The sequence below is a fragment of the Hippoglossus stenolepis genome, chromosome 17, assembly GCF_022539355.2.
Source record: "Hippoglossus stenolepis isolate QCI-W04-F060 chromosome 17, HSTE1.2, whole genome shotgun sequence".
Classification (NCBI taxonomy): domain Eukaryota; kingdom Metazoa; phylum Chordata; class Actinopteri; order Pleuronectiformes; family Pleuronectidae; genus Hippoglossus; species Hippoglossus stenolepis.
In genome coordinates this window covers 3,555,106-3,570,727 of record NC_061499.1, presented here as the reverse complement: position 1 = coordinate 3,570,727, position 15,622 = coordinate 3,555,106, and the positions used below count along the sequence as shown (strand labels likewise).

The following is a 15,622-nucleotide window of genomic DNA, read 5'->3' as shown; positions in this document are numbered from 1 at the left end:
CTAGAGCCAGACTGATTTATCATTGGTCAGATGTAGACACTTTCACAGACACACTGGGATCAGGGTGGATGTTTGATATGAAAACTTTTATTCTACAGAACTAATGAAGCAGAAAAAACAAACAAATCTCTAGTTCTTTACCTCGAGTAACCAACAGACATTAGGGACATTTCTTCAGGCAGTTTTATATCGGCTTCAACCATTGACTGTAAATAAAGATGGACGACATGTGACTCCTCAAAAGTGAAGCCAAAGCGTCTCTCGGTCGCTGATTGATGCTATAAAAACAGGGTGAAATGTCATGATTGACAGCTCATGATTGACAGCTCATGATTGACAGAGCATGTGTATCGTGGGACCTCGTTACCGTGGCTCCATTCCTCCGTTCACTACTGCATAGAGTCAAATGTGAAAGATGGCGGCGTTAAATTATCCGGGATATTTGCTTCATTTCTAGAAAGTGGGAGAAGTGGAGCGTGTCGTCTGTGTTTATTTCCATTAGTCTATGATTTCAACATGTAGACATTATAGTCACTGTTAAGACTCGACTGCTGCTCTGTTAGCAGAAGATGAGTCGATGAAAACAGAGAGAAGCCCACCCGGCGTGACCACCATCATCATCATCGCTGCAGTGAGTGCATCTCTACCGCTGTCGTCAGCGCTGTCATTGGACTCATTGTGTACAGGAGGAAGAAAGGTGAGAGACCAACACAGAAGCTTTGTCCAATATGTTTCTGGTGTTTTGATTTTAGACTTTCTAATTAATGCTCGTTCAGATCAAACCTCACGAAACAAACTTCAGTTCCTCACACACCAACATCTGTTTAACTACTGTAATAACTGAAATCATTTGTATTTTCTTTTTATTTCAGCCCAATGTCCCTCACCTGGTAAGTAGAACTTCTACTTCTATTCTGTTTTCTTTTTATACTAACATGCTTTATGAGGACATCACATCACGTTTGCACAGCAGCTGAAAGTACTAACATGTCCAGTTTTATAAAACACCCCCAACACCTCTTTGGTCCACTTTGCACTGGTCCACTTTTGTGCTGGTCCACTTTGTATGGTCCACACAATGACAGTCAGGAGGCGTTATGTTTTCAGTCTGTTCATCCGTTCGTCCCCATCTTGTGGTGATATCTCAGGTGCCTCGGAATTTCTTCAAATTTGCCACAAATGTTCACTCAGGCCTTGTCTACACTACTGCCCATATTTATTTCAATGGATACGAGGCTCCCCACAGGAACCTGACCCAGTGCAGGACTCTAGTAAACCCTCTGTAGATTAGATAGGGTTCAGTTTGTGCTGAAGAGAGTTTTCAGGTCTGTTCCCTGCAGTGTTGGTGGTTTGTAATAAAAGTGTCTGTTCAGAGGAGGATGGACTAACGATGTGTTTCTGACCTCACAGCTGGAACAGATCCAGTTGCCACAGCCGCTGAGATCAGGTGAACAAGGTCCTAATTCTCCAAGTGAGGCGTCCTCCTGAACACGTGAGTTAGCCATCTGTTAAGCAAAACTGCCTCAAACTAAGTGCAAAGTAACATATAATGTGATCATGTGTAAAACCTCTGTTTTAATTAGAAATAAAACAATCTGCTGAGAGCAAAGGCACCAGATCAGAAACCTTCACGTTAATAGGACAGATTAAATGTTGAATTAAAACTCCAAATATCATCAGTGACACAACAATTCAAATGTTAATAAATCCAATATTTAGGGCTTATCAGTTTAAGATTAGTGTATTTTTTCTGAGTAAACTTTAATTTCACTGAAGATGTGGAAATATTAGGTCTCAATACTGTAAATACATCGTCGTGGCTTTTGTGGAACTGAACATTCATTTTTATTTATTTTTTTCTCTCTTTAGGTTTTATGGACGAGAAGCAGTGTCTACAGTCTCCCCCTTACGCTGGGGACTCATTGATTATTCATCACTCAAATCATAAACTGATATTCGGGTCAGACATTGATTGAAATACAAACAACACAACTGACAAATATGAAAAATAAATGGTAAATCGTTAAATTTGATCTTTTAGTTAAAAATAAGAAATGTAATCTTCCCTCCTGATAAATGTTTGTTTTAAATGTTGGTAAATCAAATGAGGATTATTACTTTTCTTTACACGCAAATTAAAGTAAAACACATTTTTCAAAAACAATGAAGTATCACAACACTGTTCACATGCAGTTAATTTAAAGATCATCGTAGTTACAGCTTTATATTCCTGGTGTTGGGGGCATCCTTGTGTCATTAAATAATACAAATCTAAATGTACATATATAGACACCAACACATCCCATCTTAGGGTCTGGAAATATAATCTGTCTCATGATTCCATAAATCTGTTGGTATGTGACTCACGAATCTCGCCTTGTTAACATTTACACAGAAAAAATTAAAAGGTTCGAACAGCGCAAAATTACTGAACTTATCTTTCGTAAGTTTAAAAACTTCACATTTTCTCAAAGCTGCGAGTTCTAGTGTCCCTGCTCGTCAGGCTCCAGAGGATTCAAGCAGTTTATTCCACATGCAGACGTGAAGTTGATCACCCTGAGCAGTGATGTTCTCCATATGAACATTTGAACACATTGATATCGTCTTGTTGACCACTCAGACACTTTACCGTACTCACTCCAGTCACATTCACTCTCCCCTACACTCATACAATTGTTTTTTTCTGTCACCGTCAATCACACACATTTGTCCACAGGCATCAGGGTAGTTTAGCATTCTGATTCTTGCTTATGGACACTTGGGCGTACGGACTGGAGTAGCTGGGGATCGAACCTGTGTGCTCCTCTGGTTAGTGGACGATCCGGTCTACCTCCTGAGCCACAGCCGCCAAAATATGCAGCTGCAGAACCCAGAATTTCTGCCGATGTATTCAACCTAAACCTCCACCTTTATAGCGTTGGAGTCCGTTTCCCTGGTGAGACATGAGGCGTGTCATATCACAAACGTACCATTTTGTGTTTGCCAACATAACTTCAGCAACTTTACAAATTTAACTTAGTAAAGTTAGTTGGAAACAAATGCGTTTACAAATCCATTAAATATTCTCTGATTATATTTAGAAATCGCAGTAACACAGTTTCCAAGTTTTCATTTTTTACAGTGTAGAAACTGAACGTTGGCCTCAACTATACTCTTATTGTTGGGGTTTTTATAAATAAATGTTACATTAAGCTGCTTTGCTGTTTCCTTCCTTTTGTACTTCTGTTTTTAATAAAGTCTCTGATGTTCTCTGGGATTTCTGCCTCTTTGTGATTCAACGTGTAGAAAAGTTCAACACATCTGTAAGTTCAAATGTTCATTATTGTCCCAGAGGAATAAACTAATGTGGATTTGACCTGAAAGAGCAGCAAAGGAAAAAGCTATTTGGTCAAACCTGTGACTCTCAGCAGGAAAGCGACAAGACATTTTACATGACAAGAAAATGATTGTGGTGGTTTTATTATCAAGTAAATTCTCATGTTTGATTTGCTGCTGTCTTTAATAGTCTCATTATTATTAACACAGTTGTTTTGTAGTCGTGTGTAAAACCACTTTGTGATTGAGTGTGTTTTCATTATCAGACATGAGCAGATCACTGATCTCTCGCTCACACTCACTCAGATCAGAGCGGTGCTTTGCTTCTTCCTGGGAAAACTGAAATATGCCCGGAAGCAGTGACATCGGAACTGTGAAGGGTGGTTAACCCCCACCCACGAGAGACACACTCACCTGGATGAGTCCATCTGCTCCACCCAGTCAAACCAGACCCAGCATACGGATGTAGGCCACTTCAGCCAATTATGTGGCCCTTCTGGTTTCCTTGTTTTCCCAAACAAAATGGATGTGATTCTAAAGTTACCCTTTTAAAACAATGGCGAAACTAATTCCAGGGTTTACTTGTGACCCACATGGCAAAGGCCGACCACCCAAGTGCCATCGTTCCCCACAGCACGTGGTCCAGATGTGGGATGTGAGGGGCCCGTGGGTCAAATCTGGACCAAAACAGTTTTGCTGATTGTTCATACCTTTGATAACCACAAGTCATAACCATGAATGATCCTGTGGGTGTTAACATCTGGTCTTTATTCTACACAAACACATCATCACAGCAGATCTTTTACTATCCTTTTCCCTTTTCCCCAGATTTGAGTGGCGTGAGCTGATCCTCAATTCCCATTGGCTCAAGAGGATGTCCCCGCCTCACAGTTTGTCTCGTCTCACCTGGTTTAGTCTCTCTTGTCTCCACAGTCCAGTCTCTCTGTGGAGAAAAAAATCATCTACCTTCAGCCCAGCAAAGAGGAATACACCACCGCTCACCATGTTCACTGTACTGTCCCTGCTTCTGCACAGCATTTGTGACTGACACGTGAGTTAAAGTCACGTTTCTACTTTATTTTATTGTGTTTGAGTCGATTTGAAGTGAAAGGAAAAATGCTCCATGTTTTAAAAGACACTAAAATGATTTCAGGTCTATTATGTAATGTTTGATGTTTGGTTCCTTCATTTGCAGATTTGAGAAGTTTAATAACGTTTCAAAGACATGATTTAAAGGATTCATGTTAGTAGATGTCGCCGATCTCATGTAAGAAGGAAAGATTATATTCTATTTCTGAAAAGATCAACTGAACAGGGACTTTTCTTTCTTTTGATCCTGACCGTCATTTGATGTCTTACGCTTTGGTCAGAATCATTAAGATGGAAACACGGTCGAGCTGGTTCTGGAGCCCGAAATAGCCGCGATTCTAGGCGAAAAGTCCAACTGTCAGGGTGCGCAAAATGGCAGGCGTGAACGAAGCCCGACCCAGGCAGTTATGGGGTAGACAAGAGTTCTGGTTTATTGGGCGAGGCAGAGGTCAAAAACCAGGAAGACAGTCAGAATATCAAACAAATCCGATAGGGAGCAGGCAAAAGGGAAGTCCCAGGGTCAAAGGCAGGTTAGAGCAGAGATATCAAACAGATCTGATAAGGAGCAGGCAAAGGAATCCAGGGTCCAAAGGCAGGTTAGGCAGATCAGGCAGAAGAAGGAGAGTGACACCACGGGATACCGCTGGAAAGCTAGGAGAAAACACACTAGACGATCTGGCAGAGAACAGAGGAAATGAGCCGGTATATATACACTGGGTGACTAATGACTGATGGAAAGCAGGTGAGTCTGGGGGAGGGGCAGGTAATGGGATCCGTGGGAACGAGGTGATGCAGAGCAGGGGGGAGTGGCTGAATTCTGAAATGACATGAGAATTAGTACATGCAAAAAATAAGATAAGACATTGAAAATTAAAATGTTAAGAGCTGACTGAAGTTGTGACACCAACAGACTCCGATGAATCAAGAAACAGTGAAAAACGAAGCAACGTTTAAACTCAGCGATAAAACAAAGAGTTTCTTGTCTTGTGCACATTATGAACTTTATTATTTCAGACTTAGTTATTCATGACGTGTCTCATGTTTCATGTTGGTTTATAAAAAGTTGTGAAGAAATAACAGGTTCAGTCTGTTGATATGAATCAAGACTGTTATTGATGTAAATATATATATTTTAACATCATTAAAATTATTTATGATTCATCTCCCAGCGCCTCAAACACCTCAGTTATTCATCTAAACCAGGGGTGTCCAAACTTTTTTTCCCGAGGGCCACATACAGAAAAATATACGAAGGACTGGGCCACTCACTAGATGTGAGGTATACTGCCTCACCTCTCATGCACTAATATTGGCAAAATCAATCAAATGCAGGTAAATTACGTTTGATAATTGAACATGTTTGAAGAAAAAAGCCTCATGTAGCTCTCCATTGGTAGATTTTCATTTTATTTTTACAAAAAGGTTGGCAGGTCATTCTCTCAGTGACAGCCTCAGATTAGTTCTTGGGTGCTGATCCCCCTTCATTGTCCTGTATAGAAGGAGAGACAAGAAGAGAAATAGGGGATGTGGATATTTTCAAGCTTATTACACAAATAAATTATTGGGAAGCATTAACACATCAACTAGTTTATTTAAAAATTGTCATCAACTTTAATTGATTGAATTTATTGATAATTGGGCTTATGTAGTCTCTTGTTCGGGGTGTTGAGATGATCAGTGAGATCAACTAAAGCCAGGTCTGCCAACCATAAAGGATCTATGATCTCATGGAGAGGTCTGCCCTTTTCTTTCAAAAACTTGTCGATATTTGATCTCCAGGGAATAAAACCGCTGCAGCAAGACCGCGACTGGGCAGCGCACTTCAGAATGGTAGAGTAGGTCACGTATTCAGCATACGACATCAGAGGAAGGCTGAATTCTCACACATGGTAAAGCCCTCGTGCCGAATTATGTTGACAGTTTTACAACTGTGTTCATCCGCCAGCCAAGCTGGATTGTCTTGGCACAGAGGGAGCTTTTCTTGGTGGATGATACAGTGCATTTTGACAGCCTCACCTCCGCTCTCCCGCACCTTGGCACTCACCATAGAGGCCATTCCTTTGCGCTCGCCTGTCATTGCTGGAGCCCCATCCGTTGTAATTCCACACAGCTTGTCCCCTTTAGACTCCGAAGATCAAGCAGTTCCTCCGTAATGCAAAAATTATCATCAACTCCCCGCAAAAAAATTAACAGCTGTGCAGTGTCTGTGGCATCTGTGCTCTCATCACATGCAATCGAGTAAAAATCGAAAGCACAAGCTTTATCTGACACTTGCTGTTTTAAGTTAGCATTAGTCTTCAATTCGCCTTTAACCCGTATTTCTGGACATACTAACGGTATTTGAAATCCTGCATTTCTCCGGGCACATTATTCCCGTTTAGTGAGGCACTGTTTGATGAAGTCACCGTCTGAGAAAGGTTTCCATTAGGGCAATGAAGTTGAGCTACTTCATAACTGGCCTGTTGTTGCATTTTCTTGAGCTTTGTTAGGAAAAAAAAACTGTTGCTGCGTTAACTGAGCTAGCTGCCATTGCTTTACCTTCTCTTTCGCTCGGCGCCAGTGTAGGGCAGTGAAGGTCTGATGTTGCGTTTCATAATGCCGTCGTACATTGTACTCTTTCATCACGGCAACACTCTCATTGCAAATCAAACAAACACACACTTCCCCTTGGTTTCTATGAAAAATGCATTTTTCCACAGTCTGAAATTTTCTGCACTACAAGCTTGCAATCTTGCATCTCTTCGGTTCCAGCATTTCTGTAAGTGACCTGACAAATTCTTTCTTGATTGCTTTGCTTTGTTGGAGGCTGCCTTGTTCAAGACAATGAGTGCCACCTAGTGTTTAAACTAAGTGCAATACAGTGGGCCAACAGTCCATTATATTTTCAGACTTTGATCCATTTAATTAAAAATGGATGGGCCGCGGTTGGCCCATGGGCCGTAATTTGGACACCCCACAGTCTAAACTATGTGACTGACAAATATGGCGACGACTCAGGTTTGGGTTTCTTATTGTAGTCAGTAGATCAGCTGTTTCCATAGTAACAGGAAACTGCTGAGGACAAACAGCTTCCTGCTTTGTTCAGTACAATGTTCAACATCATTTAGGCTGATAAAGACCGTGAGTAACATCACTGACATGAGATATTACTAATTAATGATCTGTTATCAATGTGACCTCCTCCTCCAATACAATCAACACACATTGTTACTAACACAAAACACAAATTCATCTCTAATGTAAATGATGTCAGTGAAAAGAAGCAGGAGACAAAGAATCAGAGGACGAGGCTGCCTCCATGATGAATACATGACAGATGTCTGTTAATACTTTCTAATGTGATAACATCTGCACTGAAGCAGGACTGCTTGATGTGAGTCTGTCACAGATATGAAGGTATCAGCCTTTATGTTGCACACATGCACCGTGTATTTTACAGAATAAACAAAAGAAGATGTGCATTTATCTTTACATTTAAAAATGTATTCAAAAACCATACGTTTATTTCTTAATTCAAGTTCTGTTTGGACGCATTATCAGATTTATAGTTATTTATAGCCCATTTCTGTTTTTAACATTTAAACGTCAAGTCTCAATTACATGTGTCTTTGTCACAAGTATTTGACTTTGACATCTTAGGAATCAGAGCCAAACATACAGATGAATTATCTTCAGTCGATGGATCTGAATCAAATGTTGTTGACAACCTAATGAACATGTTGTCATATTATTGTGTTGTCAAATGTTTTCTGAGTCTATACATTTTAAAAAATAGTCCTTCCTGTAATAATGTCCCACTTTTGTTTTGTTCACTGGGTCCAGTATAAATGTATATGTGTATATATGGATAAATATATTGATATACAAGAGAGAGAAACCAACTATTTAAGGACTTTAGAATAAAAGTCTCATCGAGTAACTGGAAATTGAAGTAGTTTCACTTCACATTAAATATTCTGCAGTAGAAAATATTATTTTCTATTAAACATTTAGTCGTTAGATTGAATCCATTTTTAAGGCGTAGCAGAATATTCAAAGTAAAAGAGTCTGGACTCTGGAGCAGACGTTTTATCTATGAATGTGTTTTTGTGTTTGTTTACCTCACAACTGCTGAAGTTGTCTTGAATGTGCTTCATGTCTTCTTGACTCTGAGTGATTTATAAAACAGTCTGAAAACTAAAGTCATGACTTGAACTGTTTCTTGCAGGGATTCACTCTCTGAAGTATTTCCTCACTTCGTCCTCTCAAGTCCAAAACCTTCCAGAATTTGTGGCTGTGTGTTTGGTTGATGAAGTTCAGCTAGGTCAGTATGACAGCAACACAAAGAAAGCAGAACCCAAACAGGACTGGATGTTAAACGCAACTGATTCACAGTACTGGGAGAGTCACACTCAGCTTGCTTTGGGTCACCAGCAGGACTTCAAATACTACATCGAAATCTTAAAGGAACGCTTCAACCAAACTGGAGGTTTGTTTACATTTCACTCTCTAATAATAACACAACATACACACACTCTCACACACATACACACACACACATAAACACGCACCCACAATCACACACACTAAATGTTGTGCCATAATGCATCAAACGTGATACCATAAAATGGTGTGCCTTTCGGCATTCAATAAATTTGGTTATCAAAATAAAATATTAAATATTAATATTTTATTATTAATATTAAATAATAACTTTAATTGATTCAAGTTACCTCGGGGCACCACCCTTCAAAGGAAGGGAAAAGATAGCCAATTTATTGATTAAGTCTCATTGGTTAAGGTTCTAACTACAAATTTGGAACTCTGATTAAATTAATAACTATAACCAAAATTACCATATAGATAGTTAGCTAAGTTGAAGGATATGGGGTTCTTGACAGTGTAGAGGTTGGCGAAATTCACTTATGCAACATTAATGAAAAAACTTTTGTAAGAAAGAGAAAAGCATTTATTATGAATATAATAAAGTATAAAAACAGTACTAACGGTCTAATTGCTAAACAAAGATAGGTATGTGTGTATACATGTGTGTGTGTCTGTGTGAGTCAGCGTGCTTTCAAAATGGCTGCTGGCCAAACAGATAACACCCGTCCCCCACCTATTGGAATGTTTACGACCTGTAGAGATAATGAGGTGAAGAGTTATGCGTGTGTCTGTGTGTGTGTGTGTGTCTGTGTGTGTGTGTGTCTGTGTGTGTGCCAAATTAGAGAAAGTTACCAGATTGGATGCAATGAAAGACTGTGAAGAGCATAACAGACTAACATTACTTTCTCAACTTGTACCCAAAATATCACAACACTATAAATAAACTATAAACCTCACAATGGTAAAACCTAGTCTTACTCATCTGGTATAATGTGAGCCAGTTGTGTTACAGTCGTGAGAAGAATAAATTGCTGTGCAGTTTATGTCTCTTGCTGTTTCCTGGATTCCAGATTGATTACAAGTTGCAATGGATCGGGTGCCCAGGAGTGTTCTGTGAGACTTGGGGCAGAAGGTTCCACTTTGTGAGATGGGCTGGAAGCTGCACCTTTGTGCTCCTCTCGAAAGAGTTGAGATGGGAGAGAGAAGATGTGAGCTGGAGAAGGCTCACAGCCTTCCCTCCTGTAGAAGGATTGTAGGAAGAGGCAGAAGAGGCTCGACCGCCTTCTCTCCTTGGAGGGAGTTTAGAAAGAGAGTGAAGCGTTGGAGAACCTGGCTTATATTGGCCCGGTGACCTCACAGGTCATGGGGTCCAGAGTGACCAATGGGAGTTGAAACCTGTGTTCCTGGGGGGGGGTTTCACACCTCTGATGCCCCCTGGGTGACTGAGTTCCTTGCTCTGACCTCTGATGGCCCCTGGGAGACTGAGTCTTGGAGGAACATGCAGCTTCAGGCTTTGATGGCACAAGTAGGCCGAAGTGTGGTTTCACACAAAGAACCATGGCCCAACAACAATTACACTCACACACCAAAACACAATCACACGCACGCTCACACAAACGCACTCACACATTAACACGCACTCACACAAAAACGCACACACACACTCGCACACATATACACACACACACACAATCACACATAAACGCACGCACACACACAGACTGTGAGAGTGTGTGTGTGTCTCTGTGTCTCTGTGTGTGTGTCTCTGTGTGTGTGTGTGTGTGTGTGTGTGTGTGTGTGTGTGTGTGTGTGTGTGTGTGTGTGTGTGTGTGTGTGTGTGTGTGTGTGTGTGTGTGTGTGTGTGTGTGTGTCTCTGTGTGTGTCTCTCTCTGTGTGTGTGTGGTGAAGACGTGATAATAACAGCTCAGATCTCTGTCTCTCTCTCAGGTGTTCACATTTACCAGCAGATGACTGGATGTGAATATGATGATGAGACTGGAGAAGTTAAAGGTTTTAATCAGCATGGTTATAATGGAGAAGACTTCATATCATTGGACATGGAGACAGAGACGTGGATCATCCAGCTTTTGAAATTGTCATCAGCAAACTGAAGTGGGATCAGGATAAGGCTGAACTCGCATATCTTAAGAACTTCCTCCTCCAGGAGGAGTGTCCTTCCTCGCTGAAGAAGTTCCTGGAGCTGGGGAGGAGCTCTCTGCTGAGAACAGGTGACATCACAGAACCTCCATCAGCAATGGCCCTCTTTCTTTCTCTGTGGCATGGCTTGAGAGAAACTAAACAGAAGCTAGGACTCAGTCTGCTCACTGTCTGTTATCATCTCTCTCTCTCTCTCTCTCTCTCTCTCTCTCTCTCTCTCTCTCTCTCTCTCCTCTCTCTCTCTCTCTCTGCTCTTTCTTTTCATGCCTCCGCTCTGGTGACACCTAGTGGCCGCAGGCATCGCGCTCTCCCGGTCAATCCATCCGTCTCATTGCTCTGAGCGATTATCTCCAGAATGCTTTGAGAAGTACTCCTCCAAATTTGGTGCAAACATTCACTTTGACTCAGAAGTTAACTCATGATTTAGTAGCCAAAGGTCCAAAGGTCGGGGTCACGGTAGCCACACAAAGTATGTTTTATGTTTTTAACATTCAGTATACGTAAGATCAGCTTCAGATTTGGTACCGACTTTCACATGGACTCAAGATTGATTGGTTTTTGATTAGATTTTGGTGCCTGGAGGTCAAAGGTCAAGGTCCTGTGACCTCATGTTACTGTGGATGTGACATAATAGGACTGCCTTGGGAACTTCATTACATCTGGCACAGTTCACTTGGAGTCACTGATGAATGGATTAGACCGGGTCCTCTGAAGGATGCCGCCCCTGAATTGAGACCCAGCCGGAGTGTCCTCCCTCCTCACTGCCCGACCGACCTGCACTCACTTTGCACCTTAACAAAAATACCAACGTAATCAAGTGATCAGGACCTGTCCACCTGGGAAGTTACTTCATAAATATTGTGATATAAAACCTGTCAATAAATACTGTGATATTACTTTTACGTCATATACCGTCCACCCCAGTGTCTTTGCATCACTTCAACCTCTGTCTCTCACTCCATCTCAGTTTGTTCACTTGTCTCGTATATTAACAGACATGACTAATGCTAAATAAATGGAATCAAACAGGAATGATGTTATTACTTTGCAATACATTATAATAACCATAAACTGTCTTTCTTTTTCCTCCCCAGAGCTTCCCCGGATTTCTCTCCTCCGTCTCCCTCCTCTCAGTCAGCTGCCACGCTACAGGTTTCTTCCCGACAGAGTCATGTTGTTCTGGAGGAAAGACGGGGAGGAGCTTCATGAGGACGTGGACCTCGGAGAGAGTCCTCCCACTCATGACAGGACCTTCCAGATGAGCGCTGACCTGAAGGTTTCATCCATCTCCTAGAACTGGAGGAGATGCGACTGTGTTGTTCCAGATCTCTGGTGTGAAGGAGACCCATCGTCACCAAACTGGACAAAGACTCAGTCGAGTCCAACAGAAGTGAGACTTGAACCAGTGATGACGCTTCAGAAACTCACATTTCATCTACAGTAACAGTCCTGCAGGTCATGTTGGCTGATGTGTAGCAGGAGGATTTTTCATCAATGTATGAATAAATTTAGATCAGTGTTAAACCAGTGCATGTGCCCCCTTCACCATCATGTGACCCTGAAAAATTAAGTTAGTTTTTATGTGTCTGCAACAGTGTCTGAGGATTTTATTACTATTATTATTATCATTGATCAATTAGATTTACCATTTATAAATGTTTTAAATTGACTTGTATGATTGTATGATTTTATTCCATGAAGTGTTTCTGCGGGTCTCAACTAGAGCCAGACTGATTTATCATTGGTCAGATGTAGGCCTTTCCTGAACACACTGGGATCAGGAGTGAGATCGTGTTTGATATGAAAACTTTATTCTACAGAATTTAATGGCTTAGAAAAAACAAACAAATCTCTCGTTGCTTTACCTCGAGCAACAGCAGACTGACCCAGGGACATTTCTTGAGCAGTTTATAACCATTTCAGCCATTGACTGTAAATAAAGATGAATGACATGACGGCTCCTCAAAAGTGAAGCCAAAGCGTCTCGGTCGCTGATTGATGCTATAAAAACAGGGTGAAATGTCATGATTGACAGCTCATGATTGACAGCTCATGATTGACAGAGCATGTGTGTATCGGCAGGACCTGCGTCACCGTGGCTCCATTCCTCCGTTCACTACTGCACATAGAGTCCAAATGTGCAAGATGGCGGCGTTCGTATCACGGATATTTTAGCTTCATTTCTGGAAAGTGGGAGGAAGTGGAGGCGTGTCGTCTGTGTTTATTTCCATTAGTCACAGTTTCAACATGTGAACATTATAGTCGCAGTAAGACCGACTGCTGCTCTGTTGTAGAAGATGAGTCCATGAAATGATTTAGTTACTGGAAGTAAAGTTTAGGACAAACCAGCGTGAATAGCACAGATACAGTCATTATGTACAGAAGAAAACTGAAAGTAGAAACAACAGCAGGACAAACTCACACGTTTAGTGTCTGTATGTGTTTGTTGTGTCTCAGTACAGAGATTGTGGTTCAGGGAAGTTCTTGTCGTCCAACCTGCTTCATCTGTTCAGGTTGTGATGCTTTTATTTTTTTATTCCGCTCAACAAGCCCACCCGGCGTGACCACCATCATCATCATCACTGCAGTGGTCGCTCTCGCTGTCGTCCAGCGCTGTCATTGGACTCATCGTGTGTACAGGAAGAAAGGTGAGAGACCAACACAGAAGCTTTGTCCAATATGTTTCTGGTGTTTTGATTTTAGACTTTCTAATTAATGCTCGTTCAGATCAAACCTCACGAAACAAACTTCAGTTCCTCACACACCAACATCTGTTCCAAGAGCTGCAGGGTTCACACAAAGTTTTCTAACTTCCCTCTGCACCACAGACTGTTTATAAAAACACACAGCGTCCAGCACACAAACAATAAGAAGTGACAGTATGTTGTCGATGGTTTGAGGAGGATAAGCCACTAGAGAAAAACATGACACAATTCCAGTTTGTGTTTTTACTGTAATAACTGAAATCATTTGCTTTTCTTTTTATTTCAGCCCAATGTACACTCACCTCGTAAGTAAAACTTCTATTTCTATTCTGTTTTCTTTTTATACTAACATGCTTTGAGGACATGCGTCATGTTTGCACAGCAGCTGAAAGTACTAACATGTCTAAATGTTCACTCAGACCTTATCTGCACTACTGCCCATATTTATTTCGTGGATACGAGGCTCCCCACAGGAACCGGACCCAGTACAGGACTCTAGTAAACCCTCTGTAGATTAGATAGGAGTTGATTTTGTGCTGAAGAGAGTTTTCAGGACTGTTCCTGCAGTGTTGGTGGTTTGTAATAAAAGTGTCTGTTCAGAGGAGGATGGACTAACGATGTGTTTCTGACCTCACAGCTGGAAAGATCCAGGTGCCTTACAGCGCTGAGATCAGATGAACAAGGTTCCTAATTCTCCAAGTGAGACGTCCTCCTGAACACAGTGAGTTGCTTCATCTGTTCTTAAAACTGCCTCAAACTAAGTGCAAAGTAACATATGTGATCATGTGTAAAACCTCTCTGTTTTAATTAGAAATAAAACAATCTGCTGAGAGCAAGGCACAGATCAGAAACCTTCACGTTAATAGGACAGATTAAATGTTGAATTAAAACTCAAATATCAGCAGTGACACAACAATTCAAATGTTAATAAATCCAATATTTAGGGCTTATCAAGTTAAGATTAGTGTATTTTTTCTGAGTAAACTCTAATTTGGCTTTGTGGAACTGAACATTTCATTTTTATTTATTTTTTCTCTCTTTAGGTTTATGGACGAGAAGCAGTGTCACCACAGTCTCCCCCTTACGCTGGGAACTCATTGATTATTCATCACTCAAATCATAAACTGATATTCAGGGTCAGACATTGATTGAAATACAAACAACACAACTGACAAATATGAAAAATAAATGGTGGCGTCGATTAAATTTGATCTTTTAGTTAAAAATAAGAAATGTAATCTTCCCTCTGATAAATGTTTGTTTAAATATTGGTAAATCAAATGAGGATTATTACTTTTTCTTTACCTGGAGTGAAGTAAAACACATTTTCAAAAACAATGAAAGTATCACAACACTGTTCACATGCAGTTAATTTAAAGATCATCGTAGTTACAGTTTTATATTCCTGGTGTTGGGGCATCCTTGTAAAATCATTTAAATAATACAAATCTAAATGTACATATATAGACACCAACACATCCACATCTTAGGGTCTGGAAATATAATCTGTCTCATGATTCCATAAATCTGTTGGTATGTGACTCACGAATCTCGCCTTGTTAACATTTACACAGAAAAAATGAAAAGGTTCGAACAGCGCAAAATTACTGAACTTATCTTTCGTAAGTTTAAAAACTTCACATTTTCTCAAAGCTGCGAGTTCTAGTGTCCCCGCTCGTCAGGCTCCAGAGGATTCAAGCAGTTTTATTCCACATGCAGGCGTGAAGTTGATCACCTGAGCAGTGGCGTTCTCCCATATGAACATTTGAATACATTGATATTGTCTTGTTGACCACTCAGACACTTTACCGTACTCACTCCAATCACATTCACTCACTCATACGTGTTTTTTCTGTCACACGTCAATCACACACATTGTCCACGAAGCGATGGTTAGTGGACGATCCGGTCTACCTCCTGAGCCACAGCTGCCAAAATATGCAGCTGCAGAACCAGAATTTCTGTCCTGTATTCAACCTAAACACTCACCT

General features: G+C 40.9%; 2 protein-coding genes, 1 long non-coding RNA gene and 4 pseudogenes across 3 annotated transcripts in view; 4 read left to right on the top strand and 3 right to left on the bottom strand.

The window, feature by feature from the left end:
• The window catches only part of LOC118124614, a 478,051-nt pseudogene that overhangs the window by 229,666 nt on the left and 232,763 nt on the right, over window positions 1-15,622 (top strand).
• The window catches only part of LOC124851132 (major histocompatibility complex class I-related gene protein-like), a 208,199-nt gene that overhangs the window by 33,354 nt on the left and 159,223 nt on the right, over window positions 1-15,622 (bottom strand). The gene's annotated exons all lie outside the window — the stretch shown is intronic.
• Window positions 1-15,622, bottom strand: part of LOC118124654 — a 247,630-nt pseudogene that overhangs the window by 100,829 nt on the left and 131,179 nt on the right.
• The window catches only part of LOC118124626 (major histocompatibility complex class I-related gene protein), a 106,058-nt gene that overhangs the window by 1,796 nt on the left and 88,640 nt on the right, over window positions 1-15,622 (bottom strand).
• LOC118124619 overlaps window positions 1-15,622 on the top strand; it is a 268,444-nt pseudogene that overhangs the window by 188,725 nt on the left and 64,097 nt on the right.
• Window positions 4,306-12,327, top strand: LOC124855024 (annotated as a pseudogene).
• On the top strand, window positions 14,295-14,813 carry LOC124855025. The gene is made up of 2 exons (XR_007034961.1): window positions 14,295-14,352; window positions 14,675-14,813. It is a non-coding gene; the product is annotated as an uncharacterized LOC124855025 (long non-coding RNA).